Source organism: Hyaena hyaena, unplaced genomic scaffold (genome assembly GCF_003009895.1).
Source record: "Hyaena hyaena isolate Hyena2069 unplaced genomic scaffold, ASM300989v1 scaffold_1305, whole genome shotgun sequence".
NCBI classification, from domain to species: Eukaryota; Metazoa; Chordata; class Mammalia; order Carnivora; family Hyaenidae; genus Hyaena; species Hyaena hyaena.
The window spans coordinates 162,086-168,085 of NW_024081941.1; positions in this window are offsets into that span (position 1 = coordinate 162,086).

Below are 6,000 nucleotides of genomic sequence, written 5' to 3' on the forward strand. Positions count from 1 at the left end.
TGCTTATGTTTGGTTAGGAAGTATAAAAGCCCAATCTGTAATATTTTTCAAGTCTGATTATAGTTTACCTTGGGACTTCCAGTATGTTGATTGGGTTGACAAGCATTGTATATAGTTTATAGATGGGGCTTTAGGGAAAAACTTAAGGAGTCTTAAGGGAGAGATGTATTCATTACAAACCCATGTTATAAGGTGAGTGAACTAAATTTAGGAACCAGATATATTGAGTTGCCTGTTCTCTATATCACCACTTGTTTAAGATTACAAACTTAACCTGTGTCACAGGGAGAAAGGGTTGTGGGTGCAGTTCGAGCCAGACTTAAAAGGTACAGCTGTCAGTAGTCTGAAACCATATAAATAATGGCTATGGTAACTGGCATCTCCAATGTACATTAGTATTGCCATGTTACAAATCAACTGAATCTAATGGCTTGAGACTTTCATGCTGGCTCAGTTGGTAAAGCATACAACTCTTGATCCCAGGGTTGTGAGTTCAAACCCCACATTGGATGTAGAGCATTAAAAAAAAGGCTTTCAACTCATATGTGCTAGATACTCTAAGCATCTCTCTGTTACTGGCCCAATCTTTCTGTAAGATCTACAGCATGGTGGCATTAGGGCAGTTGGACATAATTTCAGGACTTTTAAGTGGAATCAGGAAGAATCACTTCCACTATATTCTTTGTCATGCAGAAGTCTCAGAAGACTAAATCCCAGCTTCAGGGGAAAGGAACTTCCTCCTGTTGGAACCAGTGTCCGTCATGTAAGAAGAACCTGCAGGAATGGAAATACACATACATTAAACCAACCCAAAGATAGACTGGATTTGAAAACAGGATGTGCAGTTCAGCCAGCTCTCCCTGTAAGAGTTTTGTTTTTTATTTATTAAAAGTTATTTTTTCAATGTTAGATTATTTTGAGAGTTAGAGCATGAGGTGGGCAGGGGCAGAGAGGGTGACAGAATCTGAAGCAGCTCCAAGCTCTGAACTCAGAGCCCAACGGGGTGCCTAAACTCACCAACTGAGATCATGACCTGGGCTAAAGTTGGATGCTTATTGACTGAGCCACCCAGGCACCTCTTACTTTTATTTATTTTTTTTATGTTTATCTTTGAGAGAGAGGGAGAGAGTGCGAGCAGGGGAGGAGCAGAGAAGGAGACAGGATCCAAAGTGGGCACCACATAGGGTGCCTGAGTGGCTCAGTCGGTTAAGCATCCAACTTTGGCTCAGGTCATGATCTCACAGTTCGTGGGTTCAAGCCCCGCGTCAGGCTCTGTGCTGACAGCTACCTCAGAGTCTGGAGCCTGCTTCGGATTCTTTGTCTCCCTCTCTCTGATCCTCCCCTGCTCACGCAACCTCTCTCTCTCTCAGAAATAAATTAAAAAAAAAAAAAAAGGCACCACAATGACAGCCGAAAGCCTGACATGGGGCTCAAACGAACTGTGAGATCATGAGCTGAACCAAAGTTGGGCGCTTCACTGACAGCCACTCAGGCACCCCAAGAATTTTATTTTCAAGAAAGACAGTATATTTAATTGTGGGTATTGACAAACATACTGTGTTCAAGTTGTCAAGAGTCCCTTGTTACCTGTATGGTTAGCGATGTATTTCAAAGCTCTTTCTGAGAGAAAGCCATTTCAGCCTAGCAATTAAAGAAAAATGTCCACTTAAAGTTTTGTGATTCTCACTATACATTTTACAATTTATTCGTACTGAAATTAAAGAATATAATGACATTTTAATAGCATTGTTTTTTCACATTTGGTTTAGGAAAATCTCAACTCCATAAAGCAGAACCCAGTGGAATAAGTGTATGTGATTAGTTTAGTTGAATTCTGTTGTAATGCTAGGACAAGATAAGATTGCCTAGTAGTTTCCAGGAGAGTCAAACATGATTAAAATTGTCTTTAAAAGCATTTAAAACTGAGAAGACTTGATTTTTGCTAAATTATGAATACCTTATGACACACAAAAAAATTGAACAGAAGTAACAGCTGAATCAAATCTTTGTGTGAAATCCTGAAACGTTTTCACCATGTTTTAAAAGAAGTTTAGTAGTCTCTATCAAAATAACACCAGCAGGTTTCACAAAGCTAGAACAAACAGTTCTAAAATCTGTATGGAGCCAGAAAAGACCCCAAATGTTAAAAAAGAAAACCAAAGCTGGAGGCATCACAATTCCAGACTTCAAGCTGTATTACAAAGCTGTAATCATCACGATGGTATGGTACTGGCACAAAACCAGACACACAGATCAATGGAACAATAGAGAATCCAGAAATGGACCCACAGATGTATGGCCAACTAATCTTTTACAAAACCGGAAAGACTGCAATGGCATAAAGCCTCTTCAGCAAATGGTATTGGGAAAACTGGACCACTTATACCATACACAAAATGAACTTAAAATGAATGGGAGACCTAAATGTAAGTCAGGAAACCATCAAAATCCTAGTGGAGAAAAAAACAACCTCTTTGACCTCACCCGCAGCACCTTCTTACTAGACATGTCTCCGGAAACAAGGGAAACAAAAGCAAAAATGAACTATTGGGACCTCATCAATATACAAAGTTTCTGCACAGTGAAGGAAACAATCAAAACTAAAATGCAAATGACAGAATGGGAGAAGATATTTGCAAATGACATCTGATAAAAGGTTAATATCCAAAATTGATAAAGAAATTATCAAAGTCTCAACATGCAAAAACCAAATAACCCAGCAAATAAATGGGCAAAAGGCATGGATGCTTTTCCAAAGAAGACATCCAGGTGGCTAACGCATGAAAAGATGCTCAACATTACTCATCATCAGGGAAATACAAATCAAAACTACAATGAGGTACCATGTCATGCCTGTCAGAATGGCTAAAATTAACAACTCAGGCCACAATAGGTGTTGGCTAGGACGTGGAGAAAGGGGAACACTTTTGCACTGCTGATGGGGATGCAAACTGGTGCAGTCACTATGGAAAACAGTATGGAGGTTCTTCAAAAAATTAAAAAATTTTATGATCCAGCAATTGTACTACCGGGTATTTATCCAGAAAATTAAAAAATGCTGATTCAAAGGGGCACATGCACCCTGATATGTATAGCAGCACTATCAACAATAGACAAATTATGGAAAGAGCCAAGATGTCTATCAACCGGTGAATGGATAAAGAAGATGTATATGTATACAATGGAATATTACTTGAAGATCAAAAAGAATGAAATCTTGCCATTGCAACAATGTGGATGGAACTAGAGCATATTATACTAAGTGAAATAAGTCAGAGAAAGATAAATACATGATTTCACTCATGGAATTAAACAAATGAACTTTGGGGGAGGGAAGGAAAAACAAGATAAAAAGAGAGAGGGAGGCAAACCAGAGGCTCTTAAATACAGAGAATAAATGGTTGTTGTAGGGGTGTTGGGTGGAGGGACAGGCTAAATGGGTGATGGGCATTGAGGAGAGCACTTGGGATGAGCACTGGGTGTTAATATGTAAATGATGAATCACTAAATTCTACTCCTGAAATCACTATTACACTGTATTAACTTACTTGGATTCAAATAAATTTTTGAAAATTAAAAAAACAAAAAAATGAGTTTAACATTTCTGTGATACCATTTTTGGGATAGAAAAAATGTCCAAAATGTTCATGGTGCATAGCAGTCTTGCTGCTAAATGAGGAATTGCATACTGTTTCTTTAGCATAAAATATTATATACAGTTGACCATTGAACAACTCAGGGTGTGGGGATTAGGGATGCTGATGTCCAGCCTCCCACCCACTACACACACACTGGCAAAACCCATATACAACTTTGACTTCCCCGAAACTTAACTAGTAGTACCCTACTGTTGACAGGAAGCCTTACTGAAACAGTCAACGTATATTTTGCAAATTATATGTATTATACTGCATTAGTATGTACTATTGTGATACCCTGTGGGGTGTAGAGCTATTTACAAAAAAATGGTTCCATACCATATAACTTTTGTTGTATTGGTTAATGGCTTTGCCCTTTATTAGATGTGTCAGGTGCTATAGATATATTAATGGTGGGGCTCCTTGCGTGGCTCAGTTGATTAAGCATATGACTTTTGATAATCGGCTCAGGTCATGATCTTGGAGTCATGTCATGGGATCGAGCCCTGCATGAGGCTCTGTGCTGAGTGTGGAGCCTGCTTGGGGTTCTCTTTCTCCCTCTCCCCCTCCTCTGTATGTTTTTATCTCTCCCTCTCAAAATAAAATAAAGGAATAACATCTTTTTTAAAAAGATATGTTAATGATAATATTCACAGCAGTCTTGTGAGGCAGAAACTGTTGTCTTTACTTACAGATGAAGAAATTAAAGTTCATATACACTAAATTTGTTTAAAGCCACAGAACTCTGGGGGCGCCTGGGTGGCTCACTTGGTTAAGCCTCCGACTTCGGCTCAGGTCATGATCTCACGGTTTGTGGGTTTGAGCCCTGTGTCGGGCTCTGTGCTGACAGCTAGCTCAGAGCATGGAGCCTGCTTCAGATTCTGTGTCTCCCTCTCTCTCTGACCCTCCCCTGTTCACACTGTCTCTCTTTCTCTCTCTCAGAAATAAATAAAACATTTTTTAAAAATTAAAAAAAATAAAGCCACAGAACTCTGTAATGATAGAGCCAATATTGGATCCTAGATAGCTCTGATTTTAAAGTCTCCTGTTGTTTCTACTATATTAAATCAGACACGAATCAAACAGCTAGTCACCTCAAAGAGTTTATAAATTCTTACCCTAGAGCGGCTCATCCCCGCGCCTTGGGCTTTTTGTCATGGTAGTTAGTTAGCTACATACTCTGACTAGTTATATGCATCTGGATACCTTTCATGCCAGGCATTTGAAACTGGGACTAATGGTGTGTGTGTGTGTGTGTGTAATAATGTGGAATAAACATATTTAAAGAATACAATTTGATGAATTTTGACATATATACATACCTGTGAAACCATCATCATAAGATAATAAATCCTCTTGACCTTTCAAGATTTCTTTATGCCTCTTTGTAATCTGTACCTCTCACCATCCCTAAGCAACCACTGATCTATTTTCTGCCTTTATAGTTTGCATTTTCTAGAATTTCATGTAAGTAGAGTTATATAATGCTGTTTTAAATGTTATAACTTCCTTCTCTGATTAGGCTGCTCTAGTCACATCATCACCATACATGAGTTGTGTTGCTTTGGGGCAGTCTCCATCTGAGGCTTGCCAGGGCCCCTGCAATCTATGATGCCCTCTCCCTTAAACTGCTCTAGCTACCACTTTCCTACTCTATCTTAGGTAATCTTTACCTGTTTCTTAAAGCAATGAAAGACCCAGGAAGGCTTACATGATTCTTTTCCTAGAGCTCCCTGGCTATGACCTTTCTAGTTTCCCTTCTTCTAAATGGATGATGAATGTTACAGCCCTGATCCCGATAGGCAGTTCTCTGGTTAGGGCCCCAACTATACATACTATGCTCCTTGGCAGTCAATGGTCAATGAGGGCAAGTAGGGGTCAGATTCTGTCCCATCTAGCTTTCTCAGTGGTATTTTGACAGATCTTGTTTCTTCCCACTTGTCTGAATATGTGTGTGTGTGTGCACATGCATGTCAGGTATGCATAGAGTTTTTGCTATATAAAGTTGCAAGTATACATATTAGCATGTTAGTTTTGGAAAATCAAGTGCTCAACCCTTTAAAATATTTTGTTTTTACTGTACAAAATAGAATCTGTTAACCTTAAGAATAAAACAGCCAGGGGGCGCCTGGGTGGCTTAGTCGGTTAAGCGTCCGACTTTCGCTTAGGTCATGATCTCGCGGTTCGTGGGTTCGAGCCCCACGTCGGGCTCTGTGCTGACTGCCAGCTCAGAGCCTGGAGCCTGTTTCAGAGTCTGTGACTCCCTCTCTCTCTGACCCTCCCCTGCTCACGCTGTCTCTCTCTCTCTCTCTCTCCTAGAAATAAATAAAACATTAAAAAAAATTAAAAATAAAACAGCCAG